General features: G+C 52.3%; 1 protein-coding gene across 8 annotated transcripts in view; it reads left to right on the top strand.

Moving 5' to 3' along the window:
* CNTFR (ciliary neurotrophic factor receptor) overlaps positions 1-17,187 on the top strand; it is a 438,526-nt gene that overhangs the window by 91,228 nt on the left and 330,111 nt on the right. The window lies entirely within an intron of this gene.

Consider the following 17,187-nt stretch of genomic DNA (forward strand, 5'->3'; position numbering starts at 1 on the left):
AGAAGCAGTGAGGTCATTAAAAGTTCTGGGCTGCTGCGTTTAAAAAATATGTATCTGTCCCTAGATTGCAGGGCAGGATGACTTTCAAATTGGAATCACCATTGTTTGCATAACACAGGGGAGTCGATTGCAACTGGGAAAGCCGGGGTGTAAATGCAGAGCATTAGAGTGGCTCCACGTTTACATTAGCATGGCTCCCTTGCTGCCGGTGGAGTCACTCCGGATTTACACCAGCCTGGCTCCCTTGCTGCCGGCGGAGTCACTCCGGATTTACACCAGCCTGGTTCCTTTGCTGCCGGCGGAGTCACTCCGGATTTACACCAGCCTGGCTCCCTTGCTGCCGGTGGAGTCACTCCGGATTTACACCAGCCTGGCTCCTTTGCTGCCGGCGGAGTCACTCCGGATTTACACCAGTGTCACCAAAACCTTTATTTCATCCCATTTGTCCATGTCCAGGTGCCACCTTTTCCTCCTCTTTCTGCCGCCTCGTTTTCCTGGCGGGCTGGCCTGCTTCCCTTTCTGATTCAGTGCATGCTGGCCTGATGGCTGGATTGCTTGTTGCTCCCTTTATTTGCAGGGCATCTCCAGTGGAGTACGTTGCTAATAATAGCAATTACCGGTACACATTGGCTACAAGGTACGGCGGTGGTAATGGGATCCAGGGGGACGAAATTAAAGCGATATAATATGCTAAGATAAATTAGTGTTGTAAAATTAGCCATGGGTCTAGTCAGGGACCTGACAAATGTGTCACAGCTTTGTTACAAGCGCTGAGCTCTGCTCAATTGGATTAGTGGCCCGGAGCAAGGCAGACAGGAACGAGGGAAAAGAGTTTATTAAGGGTCTCCTTACACACATGCTAATGGTTAAATGCTGCTTGTTTCTCTCCTTGGCTTTGCTGAATGATCCGTTCCCTGGCGCTCGCTGGCGTTAAGCAGTGGAGGAGTACGAATCCGGCTCTGTCACGTTGCTTTTGGAATCGTCCGAGCCAGGCAGCAGGGAAAGAGGGGCTTGGGTTAGTGGTGGTTCTGAGCGGTGGTGCTTCTGGCTCTCCGTCTGGGGTGCCCTTGGGCCAGCGCATCCTGATCTGTTTTGATCCTATCCCTTTCCTGGTGGGGTCATACAGCGTCAAAGCACCGAGCCAGCCCTGGTTGTGGAGTGATCCCCTCCAAGGTGGTATCACTGCCAGGGCCCACATCAGCAATGGACACGTTCCATCTGGGCCTTTCTGTTAACCCCTGCTGGGCTGGTATTTTCCTAGCCTGTTGGCCGGATGCTCATTTAGTGGGAGAAGCGGGATGCGTGCAGAACACGTATGCCAACCAGAGAGACGGGGGTCCAATCCTGCCAGGAGCAGAGCACCTCCCGCAAAGGGTGCTGAGTATTGTCAGCTTCTGTTGAGGTCAACAGGCCGCATTCGACCAACTCCTGGCGTTGGCGCTGCCCAGTAGCTTACAAGAGCAGGGTCTGAAAGCTCCAATCCCGCCAGGTGTTGGGGGGCTTTATCCGTTATTTCTCACGTGGATTGTGGCAATGCAGAATCAGGCCACGTCGTGCAAGGTGCCGGACAGACATAAAGCAAGAGACAGTCCCTGCCCCAAAGAGCTTGCAATGTAAATAGACAAAGGATGGAGGGGAGGGGTCTGCCGCATGAGCAGAGGGACCACTGTGTGATGGGGGCAAATGGCATGTGAGTTCCGCATTTGTTTTGTGATTGAAATCCTCTCCGTGGGGTTCCGCTAGCTGGGAATTGGCTGGGTGGGAGGCGGGGCGCAGGTGAGGGTTGAGGCGAGCAGCCAATCAGCACAGAGGATGGAACGTTCAGGGTGCAACGTCGGGAATGACATCAGCAGCGTCCGATAGTCCTGGCTTGACCTGCTCTCGGGCCGGCTCCTCCCTCCCAAAAGCCACATGGCTGGGGGAGAGGGGATGCCACGTGGGTCTTACTGCCCTCAAGAAGCGTGTTCTCCCCTGCACAGTTCTGGGTCTGGGGGGTTCTAAGGAGGGGGAGGGATGTCCCCATTTTCCCCCTTGGGGGCCCCCGCAGCACCAGCAGGACCTCTCACCACGGTCAAGGGAAACTGAGAGCACGCAGCAGCTGCCCGGAGCAGGCCAGGTCTGTGTCCTAGAGCTGGCAGGACTCAGACATTTACTTGTCCAAAGACACGGGCCGGTCCCCCGCTCTCTGAGGAGGAGGCCGTAGTACTTTGGTAGCTCGTGGCACTGCAGCCGGTTCCAATGGAATTGGCTTGCCGGTGACTAATTAGACAGTGAACAAGATGGACTCAGCTGGTGGGAGGAATAAAATCCCCACTGGTGAGCGATGAATGGCTGGCCAGAGCCTTTTGCAGATTTGTAAATGCAGGCTAATTGCGTGTTTAATGGCAGGCACATTCCACAGGATCTTGGAGGTGGGGGCTGGTGGAGGAATGATTTAGGTCTGGCTTAATAAGGCATGTGATCTGGCCCATAAATATTAAAAAAAAAAAAATTATATTACCCAGTGCTCTGGAACAAGGGAGGCTGGCAGAGTGCCGCGGCTGCAAGCCGATCTGCCGATAAGGCCACGTTGAGCTGTCCAAGCCAAACAGCAATAGGTCAAGGAAAGGAGGGAGCAGCAAATCCATCTGTCTGGGGATCGTTTGTTTCATTACCTGGAATGAATTTTGCATGGGGCTGGTCCCAATTACGGGTGCTTCCACCTCTCCTGCATCTGCCTGTGTGTGGGAGAGGAGCTTCTGTATGAATTGTGATAAACGGCACCCCACATTAGCCCTGTCGCACTCTTTTGGGAAGATGCCTGGCTGGCAGGAGGACCAGTCCCCACAGTCTTTCCCCCCCTCTGCTATGCACACTGCAGTTCAGTTTGCCTGTGTTGGAGCCCACCTGGAGCTGCCAGATCCTGAAGAGCGAGGTGCAAATGAAATGGCATCTCAGGGAGTGGTCCTCTTGGAAAGGATCTTCATTCCCCTGGAAGGCAGCAGCAACCTGGAATTACATGTTGCATCCGCATCAATACCAAGGGGTCAGCAGCACTTGAATGACCCACTTACCGGGGGGAGAAGAACAGAGGAGGGAGGGTAATTAACCACTGGAGCAATTAACCAAGGGGCATGGAGGATTCTCCATCACTGACCATTTGGTAAATCAAGGTTGGATGTTTTTCTAAAAGATCTGCTCTGGGAATTAGTGTGGGGCAGGTCTCTGGCCTGGGCTCTACAGGGGGTCAGACTCGCTGATCACAATGGTCCCTTCTGGCCTTGGAACCTATGAATAACCTTGTAGTGGTCACGATGCTACACACCATTGGCCACTCAGGACTTCACAGCCACAACAGGCACTCTCTCTGGGTACTTACATTGCCCTCAGCACCACTGTATCTGAGTGCCTCATGGTCATGATACGTTCCAGCCTCTCTAACCGCTCCAGGGAGGTACGATATTCACCCCATTTTACAGGGGGGGAACTGAGCCATGGGGTCAATTAAGTGATCTGTCCAAGGTCACACAGGAAGGCAGTGGCTGAGCCAAGAATTGAACCCAGGTGTTCTAGGCTAGCCCCCTCACCCCTGGACCACACTTCCTTGCACCAACCTTTGAATGGACAAATGAGCCAGTGGACAAAGTTATCCTCTAATTTCTCTCCAGGGTCTTAAATGCTTTTCCTAGCAATCTCCATGGGGCAGGAGTTGTTCATTCGAGCCCGCCGTCAGACGGGTTTCAATGGCTTGATGATCTGCATGCCTTGTCCCATGCTTTACTACGCTGCGCTGTGCTGGATGCAGCATGTTCTGGGTACAGACCTTCCCACCCAAACCCAGTTGCCCCCTGGGGGTTAGAACCAGCGCCGGGAGGGTAAAACAGCCGGCTGCTTGGAGCCACGCTGGGAAATCCGCTCAGTCGGGTTCCTCAGTGTGCCTGCGATTGTATGTGTGAGGGTTTTTTTTTTTTCCGGGGGGCAGTGAGGGACGGCGGAGAGGCTAGAAGCCTGAAAGGGGTTAGTTCCGTTCCGGGCCTGCTTTGTGGGAAATTGCTGAAGTCCTCACTTGGGTCGAGTGATAGAGACCAGTGTAAGGGCACTGAGCCCATGTTTCTGCAGGGGACTGGGGACGGGGATGCAGGAGCCGAAGAAGAATCTCTCTCTCCTGTCCTGTCTCCTGTTTGGGGGTTGGGGTGGCTTATGCTCTGTTGTTTTCCTTGCCCCCTAGCTGCTCCCCGAATGGTTGTTTGCCACATTCAGCCTCGGTAGCACATCACACGGCATCATCCCAGGGCGTGTTTGACTTGGGGCTGTTGTCCATATGCTGCTGTTCTGCTTTGCAGGCTGTGTGACGTTGCGCGGCTTTGAATGGCCGGTGCTGTCTGTTCTCACTTGCAGATGGCACATGGGAAGGGGGGAAGATAGGAGGTTGTTTGCACTTGTCTGGTTTCGTGGTTAGCGACCAGCTCGGGTGGCTTGTTTGATGGGTTTCATCTCTATTGGTGGCATGTTAATTTTCATGCCTGAGTTGTGTGTTTCTCCCCATGTCGCACACCATTCCTGAGCCCCTGGGGAGACGCGTCTCTTCCCTGATGGTGTTTTTAATGCTCACGCAGAACATTGCAAACATCCTTCGCTCTCCGTTCGTTTGGGTTTTGTCCCTCTCCAGGGAGTTGTTAGCTGTTGCCCATGTTTTCCATTGACGAGTGGGTGAGACTGGAAGCGAATGCATTCTTGATAAAACCACGTATGGGCTTTAGACGGGCTATGAAATTTCACAAGTGTATTTATATTCATAAGTAACGTTCGGGATTTCAGTGCGGATGCCAGAACAGGGACAGAACTTCGATATGGGACTCTCTAGCTTTATGCATGATGGGCATTCGTTGGTGCCCTTATCGTGTGTGTGTGTGTGTGTGTGTGTGTGTGTGTGCGTGCGCACAGCCAGAAGGATAGCAGCAAGATGACACTAAATACTTCTGGCTATAAAGAAGAAGACGAAAGAAAGCAAGGTCGGATGCACGGCTTGGTGTGTTCATATGGATAGTCCCCAGCCTAGATTGCTTTCATAGCTCATGGGTTTTTCCTAGCAGTAGGTATGTCTCAGCACTTTAGACAAACCATTCCTCTTGTCCAATACATACTAAAGAGATGACTGTATTTCTTACTGGTATGGGTAGTTTGAAAATTGATCGGGGAATGTCTGTGAGCAATAGCCACGGAGTAAGACACGTCCCTGGAGAAGGCTGAGACCTGCCGCGCGACAGAGCCCGTACTGACGATGCTGGTTCTCCTAGTGCGAACAGCATTTTTCTGGTAAAAGCAGCATCCTTCAGCGAGAGTGTCATTCTACCATGTCTGGCAAAGAGCAGTCCAGGCCACTGCAAGCATGTGCCAACCTGGGGCCAGGCTGTTTCCCGACGGCCGCCATGCTCTGGCTACACGCACCAGAGCCTCTCTTGCTGTCCGTTCCGGACTCCCTCTCTTCCCCCTCGCTTTCTCTCCTTCCCAACAGCCAGGTCCTTGGATCGAACTCTCCAGTCGGGATGGCGATCGATCGGGGAGCGCTCTCTTCTGGCCCCACTCCACATCTGGATGCTATCCCCCATGATCCTCCTCTCCCATTCCTAGCTCCTGCATCTGGGGACAGCACATGCTGTCAGTGCAGTCGCTGCATGTTCCTCCCCCTGCATGGGTTGGGGAACGGCTGCTGGATGCACGAAGCAGTGGATGGATCAGACCTGGCACGTTCCCTCTGCACTGGTGGCATTCATGGAGCTCTCATTGGGTTTGGCTCTGCAAGCGTTTGCACCGCTCCCTCCTCCCCCCCCCCCATGCGGTGCAGGGTCCCCAGTCTTGCCCCCTCCCCTAGTAGCAGCATTGCACTGCTCTGTGCTTTGGGCAGAGCCCTTTGCATTCGTAGAGGGAAGGGAGGAGAAGGGGGACGGGGTTTGCCCCTTACTGCTTTTATTGACAGGGACAGGTGAAGCCATAGGCCTGTGCCTATGGACCCAGCTTCTGTGATTACACTGGAATCCCTGCTCCCACTAAAAGAAAGTTTCTAGCCCACAATGGTTGCAAAGAAACCTTGAAAATGTGTCTTGAATGTAACCAATGGAGGGGCGTCTGCCTGAGTCTGCACAGAGCCTGCGACAGTAGGTTGGACATGGGAGTTGCCCCAGATGTGTCAATTAGTTGCAAGCTCCAAGGCCCACTTCTCTGGGGAGCCCCTGCCAGCACCATCCTGGTAGAGGATTTAGTGTGTGGCGGAGGAGGAAGGCGCACTGGGTCCCACACGTGCAGCAGATAAACTGTGATTGTTGGGGTACATACTAGGGAGCCACCCTGCTTCTCCTCCAGCCTCTCTGGATCAGAGGGGGGACCCATGTTACTCCCAAGGAGGCAGAGTCTCCCAAGGGGGCCCCTAGGCTGCTGCCCTCTGCCTCTCCAGTTGGGTAAGGGCCTCTCCAAGTGGGAGCGGGAGCAGAGGAAGGAGGGTCCGCATCATGGTGCCAATGGGACCCTGGATTTCTTAATCCATCCCTGGATTGTGTTTGTTTTGCAGCCCGGTGCAGGGAGGGTGATACAGGGTGGCGGGGAGGGAGCCTGGAATGTCACTAGTGCATCTCAGCAACTTGTGTCTTCGTTACTGTCTGGCTCTGGGAAGCTTCTGCCGCGGCCCCATGGCTCCAGTGCAATCACAGCACACGCCAGCCACTCGGCGCTCGTTAGGGTCCCTCTCCTGTAAGATCACACACCAGCGTGGCTCCTTTTCTTCCTAGACGGTCACACTTACATAAAAAGAGAGGGGAGGGGCGCATGCCGGCACTGCGCAATTTATGGACTGGAGATTTATACGCCACGGGGATGCTGTATTTTTTCTCTACAGTGACACTTTATTGCCACAAATTACTAAACAGGCAAGGTTACGTGAGTGACAGCAGGCTCGGCGGTAAAATATAGGCGCAAATGGAAGCAGGAGAGAGTACCCAGGGGAGAGGGGCTTGAGATGGAAATGGAGACAAGGGGGGGAGGGAGAGGGGGAAGGGGGTAGGTGGGCCCATGTGGAGGAGAAAAGGTTTGTGTGGTAATGTCCTGTGTAGGTGAGGCCCTAGGGAAAAAAAACACCCCCTCCTACTCCCACCCACCCATACACCTGTGCATTTCTAGTAGCATGGAATGACGGGGGGGGGGTTCATGGTTAAAGCACTGGGGTGGGACTCACGAGACATGGGTTCAATTCCCAGCTCAGCCTCCCTGCGTGAATCTAGGCAAATCTTCCCTGTGCCTTGGTTCACCATCTGCACAATGGGGGAAAACCCCTTCTCCCCTCTCCTGCCACGGTGCCAAGCCCATGCAATCTGATAGGAATTGGGAGGTACTCAGAGGCAGCAGCAGCGAGCACTCAGTAAGCAGACAAACAGGTAGGCAGCTGTGCTTCTTGGGCTGAGGTTTTTCTCTCTCTGTCTTCAATGCTATCGCAGCGCTAAAGCAACAGCCGTATCAGGGAGCATGACGCTGGGGGGGGTGGGAGCTCTTTGGTTTTAATCCCAGCTCTGCCCTCGAGTGGCTGAATGCTGGGCAAATCACTTCGCCTCTCTCTGCCTCTATTGCCTCTCGGATTCTGCTGTAGCTGTGGACTTAGGCCGGCTCTCTCCACCGCGTGATGCATTTCCCATGTTAGCACATCTCCTCAGCAACAAAGGAGCCGAGTGCTGCGCTCGGGGGGAGCCAAGCCACATGGGCAAAAGGGCTTCAGAAAATGCGAGTTAATTTTCCTTCTAAAGCTCCCTCGGAACTCATAACTTACATGGTGTAGACGGGCCCGAAGGCCTCCGCGTTTGGTGCCGGACAGGCAAATAGCAAATGACAAAAGGCCTTTCCCCAAAGGCCTTGGATAAAACAAGAAATGGTCTGAATCGTCACCTGAGACAAGAATTGAACCTGAATCGCTTGCTTTTTTTGGGGGTGCCTCTGAGCCCGGCAGCAGAGATGCAAATGGACTGTCCAATGGGTTCACCCCCAGCCTGGCTGGTACCGGGGAGCAGCTGGAATGGCACAAGAAAGCTTGCTCCTGACAGAGTATTTCCTGCTCCATTGTTAAGGCCTGGTGCGTGCAGGTGAGCACACACGCGCACACACACACACACACACACACACACAGCACCAGTTTCATGAAAGGGACGAATCCAGACCCATTCACTTCAACAGATGCGACTTCGTGTGTGGATGTGTAACGCCGACAGACCCCAGTTGTCGGTGGGCGGGATCGAACCTGGGACTTCTGAAGCTAATGCATGAGCCTCTACTGCATGAGTGAAAAGCCGCACGGCCCTTAGCCAAGGCTGCCGCAGACTCTTTCATCTCTAAGTGGTCTTGGTGCCATTAGAGGGGACAGAGCACCACACCCCGGAGGAGTGTGGGTTACAGATGCACTTAAATTGATTTAAAGCTGGCTTGTATCAGTTGAATTTGTGTTGATAAATTTACACAAGCACCAGCAAACCGCTAGAACTGATGGAAGTGTGTCCCCAAGGAGTTTGCCCTAGGTTAGCTAAATCGGTTTGATTTCCTCTGGGGTAATGTTTGTGTGGACAAGGCGGAAGACTGAGTCTAAATGTTACATCTCCACTGGGTGAGGCGCTGCTCTGAGCTTTCGGAAGGCCTCCCGTTCTGCTCATAACAAAACCTGCCGTAGGGGAAGCCGAGAAATACCCATCCATAGCCTGGCACCCATTCCTTGCTTCCATCCATGCACCCGGTTTGCCCTCTTTGGGCAGCCTTCACCGCAATCCTGCCCCCTTCCCGGGGAAGGGGGTGGGGCAGCGGAGGTGCTGATAAGGCCAGAGGAGTGCCAGGATGCTGCAGGAGAGCTGATGTGCATGACTATGTACTGTCAGGATCCCTTTCCCTGGCTCTAAGGAGCTGTAAACCCGACGGCTTAATCCACTGTGGGACTGTCTGAAGAGTCCGAAATGCGCCTTCCCTGGCAGGAGTTTTAATGACTGGCCTGCCGGGCAGTGCAGAGAGAGGAGGTTCACTCCCTTCACGCTAAGATCTGATTTGTGTTTCTCAACCCGATGCTTTTCAGCTCGTGGCTTGGTGCTGGGCCGGGTCCGATTGCAATTCTCCGGAGAAGAGGTGAAAAGCTGGGCATGTTTAGTCTAGAGAAGAGAAGACTGAGGGGGGAACCTGAGAACAGTCTTCCAATATGTTAAGGGCTGTTATACACAGGACAGTAATCCGCTGTTCTCCTGGTCCACTGAAGGTAGGACAAGAAGGAATCGGCTTAGTTTGCAGCCAGGGACTGTAGGTTAGATATCAGGAAAAACTTTCTAACTCCAAGGAGAGTTAAGCTATGGAATAGGCGACCTAGGGGGATTGTGGGATCCCCATCACAGAGTTTTTTAGGAGCAGGTTGGACAAACACTTGTGAGGGATGGTCTAGGTTTATTTGGTCCTGTCTCAGTGCAGGGGCCTGGACTAGACTAACGGCTCTCAACCTTTCCAGAATACTGTCCCCCTTTCAGGAGTCTCCGTTGTCTTGCGTACCCCCAAGTTACACCTCACTTAAAAACGACTTGCTTACACAAACAGACATAAAAATACAAAAGTGTCACAGCCGCACTGGTACTCAAAAAGTGCTGACTTTCTCATTTCTACCATATAATCATCAAATAAATGGATTGGAATATAAATATTGTACTTACATTTCAGTGTATAGTCTATAGAGCAGTATAAACAAGTCATTGTCTGTATGAAATTTTAGTTGGTACTGACTTCGCTGGTGCTTTTAACGTAGCCTGTTGTAAAACTGGGCAACTAGCTAGATGAGTTGATGTATCCCCTGGAAGACCCCTGCGTACCCCCAGGGGTACACGGGCCCCTGATTGAGAACCACTGGGCTAGATGCCTTTCGAGGTCCCTTCCCAGCCCCACATTTCTCTGATTCTAAAATCAATCTTGGTAAAGATTTCCTCAAGGAAGCGCTGAAAGTCATTCCTCCAAGTGGACCATTTCAGTGATTGACCAGAACAACCATAAATACTCCATTCAGCAGACTTTGCTGAGGAAAGAGTGACTAAATGCTGAGTAGGGAGGCTGAGGAGTTTGGCCCCGTGCTAGCAGTCCAGGCGGTTGTCAATAAAACTCAATGCTGTTCACTCTGAATATAGCCTCTCTTGGACACCAGTTGTGCACAAACCCGTCCTGTGGCCCTAGGGACAGACCAGGTCCTCAGAAGTGTTTGCCAGATAGTTGGTTCACATGCTGTTGGCGTTGATGGCTAGCTATTTGGGATTGGTTAGCGGAGCCTCAGGGTGCTTGTATCTGCTCCCTGCCTGCCTGGCTGAAATATTTCAGACAGGCCTGCAATCGAAAGCAACTACCGCACTGTCTGGTCTGAACGTTGGGACCGATAGCGATTCATGCAATACTTAGAATTCAGGAGCGTTTTCACAACTGTTCAGTAGCCAGCATGAATAACGTGAACCCACGAGTCTCGGCGAATCTCACACCGCTTGTAAGTCTGCAAGAATATTCCTAAATCAGGGTCTTTTTAAAGAAACTAACCAGAAAGAAACTTTTTAAAGAACTTCACTAATAATTTTTGAAGAAAAATGACACTTTCCCCCTACCTTGGAATTTGTCTGGCAGTCACTTCACTAACTCTGAAGCAGTGCCTTGGATACCCTGGTGCTTAGACACTGCAGCGAGGCGTGCCATAGATAATCGCTCAGTTAGACAGGGCGCCAGCATGGGCTTCACTCAGTCTCTCCATGAATTACATGGACGCTGAAGTCTGTCGCCCAGGTGATGCCGTAATGTGAATGTTCTCCGGTGGTGGTAAATGGCTCGTATGCCAGGACGGCAGGGAACACAGGCTGAGCGGTACGGCCAAGGGCCGGACATCGGTAAGATTCTGCCCCACGGCAGAGGCATACGCCAGCAGGGAGCAAAGCGGTAGCCGCTGAGTGCAGGAGCCGTCCAGCATGCCTGGTGATTGGCCGGGTGATCTGGAGTACAAACCACTTCTCCCGCAGCCTGGCTCCATACGGTGATGACAGCGTTTGGAAGAAGCAGTATGTGCAGGCTTGGCCACACCTCCCAGCTGGCCGGATACATCAGGCAGAGGCCGCTGGGCGCTGGCAGGTGCATTTGCTGGGCCCCCTGACTAGCGCTCACAAGAACACTATAAACATTCGCCGCACAGGTTTGCCAAGGGTGGGGGGCAGGAATGGGAGGAAGAGATGCAGCTGTGGTCTCCCCCGTGAACCCGTGCAAGGCAAACGAAACTCTTCTCTGTGGATGTACCAGCCACTCGTTACATTTGCTATGGTAGCGCCTAGAGACCCCGACTGAGATCAGGGCCCCCGTTGGGCCAGGGACTGTGCAGAACCCAACTGAGATCAAACCCCCAGTGTGTCGGATGCTGCGCAGACCCAGACCGGGGTCCCATTGTGCCAGGCACAGCACAGACGTGCAGGAAAAGACAGTCCCTGCCCCAGAACTTACAGTCTAAGTAGCTAGGACAGGCAGCGGGGGTGGGACCCTGGGCTTCTTTCGTGGCACAGAGGTTTAGTCTGTGCACCTGGGAAAAGTTCCCTCTGTGCTTTCCCAAGCGGGGAATTAAATGACCCTTCCCTTAGGCTATGAGCCGTCGTCTTGGGGCTCTTCATCAGCTGATGAATTCAACATAATAAAATAAATACCGAGAGAAAATGTAATTGGCTCTCGTTTATTACCCAGTTCTGCGTAGCAGCCCCCAATTACACAAAAGCAATTAGTGAAAGTTCTCCATTAATAGCATCTCCAAGCCACCCAATGGGTGTGTTCCATCAAACCTTCTGGCTCGTGTAATTTACCTTTCTGGAGCTAATTTCTGGCTGGGGATGCACAGTGTGGTCTGTAAACAAGTCGATAGGGTTGGCAGGGGTGTGACGGGGGGAAAGGGGTTACCGTGCCAAAGAACCTGGTGAAGCAATGGTCTGTCTGTCCTTGGAAGGAAACGTACACCCAATACAACAGGTGTTGCTATTGTAAGCTCTTCCCTGACTCACTCCACCGCCCCGCCCATGTGCACAGCAGCTGGTGGTGGTGTATCGGACTCACCCCCTTGTTATCTCTGCTTTGCCGCTGTGCCTAATTCTATGCTGCCCTCTGCGTGGCATAGGAAGGATCTCGCATTCCCAGGGCCTCAGACCTCTGCCCATTCCACACTCAGGACCTGCCACAAGGCACCGCGTGGCATCCAGGTGTCGCCCCCGCCCTGCCGTTGTTCAGCTAGGGGAGTGCCCAGCCTGAGTGCCCAGCCGTGTGCCGGGGCGTTATGTGGCAAGAGGGTGAGTGTATCCCAGAGGTGGAACTGAGTCTGAACGGGCCACCCTGGGGATGGCTCAGCCTCCAGGCTACGGGGCACGATGGGCGTCGAACCCTGACATATTCATTGCCCCTGGGATGCAGTCAAGTCCCCGCATCACAGATCTCTCTGCTCTGCCTCCAACCCACGCAGATTGTCGGGTAGTTCCCGCCTCGGTGCACTAAAGCCAATCACAAGAACATGCACTGGTTCTCTCTGTGCAGGCAAACGTCAGGTTTTCATGGGAATGCCGAGGAATCTGGGTGCTTGGAAGGACTCGAAGCTGCAGCAGCTTCTCAGGGAGGGCCAGAGGCTAATGGCTCATAGCATCTCTCTGAAGCGCTAATTGACGGAGCTGGGAAACAGCTGTCACGTTGCAAGGAACAGAAGTCTGGATCTTATATTGGTGTTGTCACAAAAAACAACGTGCAGGTTAATCCACAGGGACGGCTCATCTCTGTCTCTCAGCCCCTAATCCATGTTTACAACAGCGGAGGAGCAACGACAATGATTATGGAAATGGTTTGCATGTAAGAGTCGAAATGTGATCCTGCTGTGTAGTAATTGAAGGCCGGTGGTACCCAGGCGTGTGAATGGGAGTGTGATGCGTGTGTGTCGCCGAGGGTCTGGAATGGCAGGAGACAACGCGAGGAGAGGAGAGACGGGGAGCGAGCATGTGTGAATGGAAGTGTGTGGTGTGTGCACGGGAGGATGGGGGGCACAAGACAGGGTGGGGATGGTTAGTGTGTGTGAATGAGTGTGAGTGGGGCAGTGTGTGAACTGAGCCGCGTGGTGTGTGAATGGGTGTGCGCCAGTGAACATGGGAACTGGTGTGTGGTGTATGCGAGGTATACGCGTAGCCCTGTGCAACCTGGATTAGTTTAGTTCCATAGGAGCATAATAGCAGAAGATGGGGCAAGCTCTGTTTCTGTGGTGAAAACCCCGCTCTCCTGTCCTAAGTTCCCACGTGAAGTTTCTGGTGCATTGGTCAGCATTGGCACAGCTACTGGGAAAGGATCTTAACTGCAGCCCAGAGAAACCATTGTGTCTCTGCAACTGTTTGCCTTTGAGAGGAGAAAACTCTGAAATGAGAGCAAAGGGTCCAGTTAGTAGATTTTAAAGCCGGAAGGCACCATTGTGATAATCGAGTCTGACTCTGTGTAACACAGGCCCTGCTGCAGCCAGCCCATATCTGGTGGTTGAACTAGAGCAGGCTTTCCAGAAAAACGTCCAAAGAGGATTTGAACCTTTCCACCCCCGAATATCTTTTTGGAAGAGTTGGGTCCACGTTGGGGTCTCCCGTTTTCCTGCTGCTGTCCCATCACAGACTCCTCTCGCTTGGCCTGGTTCTGATCTCAGGAAATCCAGAGCTGCCAGCATGAGTTTGCAGTGGTGTAACTGCCCCCCAGTCTCTGACCCTTGGGGTGACCGCTGAGGGCCTCGTTCCGATCTCACCTAGATCAATGACTCAGCTAGAGTTACTCCTCCCCATGCGAGTGGGATCTGATTCAGTCCCTGCATCGGGAAGCTAAAAACAGAGCCCCTTCCTTGTACTGCACCTCCCAGGGCCAACTAGTGCACTCGCCGCATGTGGAGCAGGCCCGAGGTAGGAAGCTTTGAGCCTAATTTTGGGTCCCAAATGCCTTTGATTTTCCCAGGGTTCCATTCTGCAAGCTCAGGGCAAGGGTGCACATTGAAGTCCATGGGGTTTCTGTGTGCGAAAAGGTGGGTAGAATACAGTCCCTCGTGTGGGAAAGAACAAAGGCCTCATATAAAAGACGATCCCGGAGGCTTCAGCAAGATAAAAACCTGAAGCGCATCCCTCTTCGATTCCAACCTGTGCGGTACAAGGGAGGGGTGAGGCAATGCCACCTTGCCTGCCTGGCATCAGGAACCTGAATTTCTTCATTCAAGCTGGCCTTTGATCCCATCTCAGCAACTCAGCGGGAACGCTGGTGGCTTCTACCTGCGCCAGGATGCATGAGCTCTCCTCCTCGTGCATCCCCGACCCCTCTCTGCACCACGCGTGTTCTTTCACCCACTCTTTTGCAGTTGCTCCTTCTCTCACTCGCCCTTCGCATTACCTCTCTCTCTCTGATGTGGTATGGACTCTCTGCGTGACAGGAAGCGCCCAGAGGCCGCACTCAGGCGCTTGCTAGGCCCTGTGAAAGCACCACGCAAGAGAGGCCCTCTGCCCCAGAGACCCTACGTTCTAATGAAGCCAAAGTGCAAAGAGTGGCTGTAACCAGGGGAGGCAGGGAGGACGGAGGGAGTGCCAATGAGTACGTGTGTTTTCACAGGCCAAATAAAGAGGACCAACTTCAGCAGCCCATCCTGCCCCACTTCCTGGCTGTAATCTGCTGCCGGTTTCCCACAGGTGTCATAGAAGAAGTGGGTGAGATTGGAAGGAGATAGATAACTCTGTGCACAAGGAGCAGCATGGGTGAGAGCCGTGGCTAAATGGGCGATGGAGGCTGGCAGAGCGGAAGAGAGGGCATGGGGCTGATGTGATAAGAGAGAAGAGTGGAACGGGAGGGAGGAGCTTTCCTGAGACGTGTCTTGGAGGTCGTGACCAGAAGCTTGTTCTTGGATGTGACGGAGAAAGTGGGGGAGCCAGGGGAGGGGAACTGTCCACTGGGGGAGGGGAACATTGGGCCCGAAAGGAGGGCATCATGGGAGAGTCAAAATGGGAGATGAGGAGGGACCATCTTTTTGTGGGGTGTTTGTGCAGCACCAAGTACAGTGGGACCCTGATCCATGATTGGGGACTCCCAGCAGTCATCGCATTATCAATCAATAATATGAAGAACAAAATGGGTCCGGGCAGTTCTCAGCTGTTGGGCAGAGAGAAAAGGCTGAATTGGAGAGTGCTTATGGAGGAAGAAGCAGTGAGGTTTGGACACAGCCTGGATGTTGTGGGTCTGGAGACAGGGCTGAGTCAAAGATGATGCCCTGGTTATAGGCCTGACTGATAGGAGGGGGTGATGGTGTTTCCAACAGTGACGGAGAAGCAGATCATATTATGTTCACAGCATACACACAGAGGCATGGATAAAAACATAAGCCCTCTTGCTGGAAGGTTGCAACGTAACATGACTTTATTGCTTAGAATCCAGAACTGAAGAACAAGAACCCCAAAACAGAGAGAGACGAAGCAGGCTGCTCCCTAAGGCAGCAAGGTACAACTCACCCACCTTGACCAAGGCTACCTGTTTGCAACCTGACTCTGAAGACCCAGATCTCACGCTTCCCTACAGAGACCCCCCTACCTTGCAAGCAGGACCAGGAAGCCTTTTAGAAACTTAGTCATAGCTTTATATTTTAACATAGTTTACAGTACATCACTGATAAGACTTAGGAGAAAAGATCAAGCTCTTGGGTTTGGCCATGTCATGTTTGATGTCTATCACACTTCCTCTTGTGTCATCGCCACCTGCCTCACATTCTCTCTCTCTCTCTCTCTCTCTCTCCTATAGTTCTTTCCCTCATGATGCTACCCTAATGTTAGCATCTCTCTCGATACCTGCTAGTAAAGTGATAACGTGCTAAACAAACAACATGGTGTTCCTGCCTCTCAGACTCATCCAAATATTTCTGAAACAGTTAGGCCCCGGCTCCTCCAAGGAGCTTCTGTAAAGCCTGCAGGTGGAAGGAACAAATGACTGTTCCTGGTGGAGTAGCTGTGGTTCAAATCTGCTGAGGGAGGGTATAACTGATTGTTTCACAGCCCTCCCATGCACTAAGAGTGAGGGGAGAGCCAGACTCTGAAAGCAGCAAATTCGCCCTGGAGAAAAATGGGCTTTTCCAAACCTTTTTTTTTAAATTTAATTTAACAAAGTGACCGCATGAAAACCTCGTTTTTTTTTATCCCTTTAAAATCTATGCAGTTAAAGTGGCCCTATTAAAATGCTAACCTCTGCCAAGAAACTCCACTCCCGATAAAAAGCATTAAAGATTCAACAAATAGCAGAGAATTGGGATTGATCCTAACCTTCCATAACTGGGAGCTGCTTAACCCATTAATCAGCCCTGGTCTTCACTTACAGGCTGATGGCCTCAGAGCTAGGCCTTTTCAGGACTAAAAGCATGTTAAATATTTATCACCACCAAACATACACTTCCGTGTCCACCTGTGGAGAAATGATCTCTCTCACACATGACTGCGTATATCTTCCAGGTTGTACGATACGATGGCAGCATACAATTATTTCCTAGTCTAAGTCTGCAGGGGATAGCGGGATCTCAGATACCTCTTTGTAGTGACCATTGACAAATTCTGGACTTTTGAATGGCAGCCGCTGTGTGTACATATCGCATCACAGACATACTCTCACTCGCTCTCCCTGCATAGGAAGACTATGTGTGGGTGTCGTATGTTTCACTGGCATGTTTTTGGGGTGGCTTCATTGGTCGCAGGTGTTGAGACGGTGCTGGAGTTCCGGCGTGCGTGCCATCCCCAACGAGTGCAAATAAACCTTTTATACTGCACCAGGCTGCCTATGTGTCACAAGCTTGTCAGAACGTCTATTTTAGGAACGTTTCAGAGAGTCATTTTTTAAATTGTTGGTACTATATCGGTTTAGGCCTCTGCCTGTAAAGCCAGATCATCACCGCTACCATGAGCCCAACCGCACAGGGCTCAGAAAGAGACAAAAACTAGAACTTGCGCATTGTGGAGGACCAAATCCAGCTTTTTTACATGTAATGCTGTGGGTTTAGTGTCTGATATCTTGGGATCTTCCAGTCCTAGAAGCAAGTGCTCTCCTACCCCAAATGGCATATAGCTCCTAGTTTTATACCTCTGACTTACTAGATCTGGGACCTTAGATCCATCACTGCTCCAGGAGTGA

The sequence above is a fragment of the Trachemys scripta genome, chromosome 6, assembly GCF_013100865.1.
Source record: "Trachemys scripta elegans isolate TJP31775 chromosome 6, CAS_Tse_1.0, whole genome shotgun sequence".
NCBI lineage: Eukaryota > Metazoa > Chordata > Testudines > Emydidae > Trachemys > Trachemys scripta.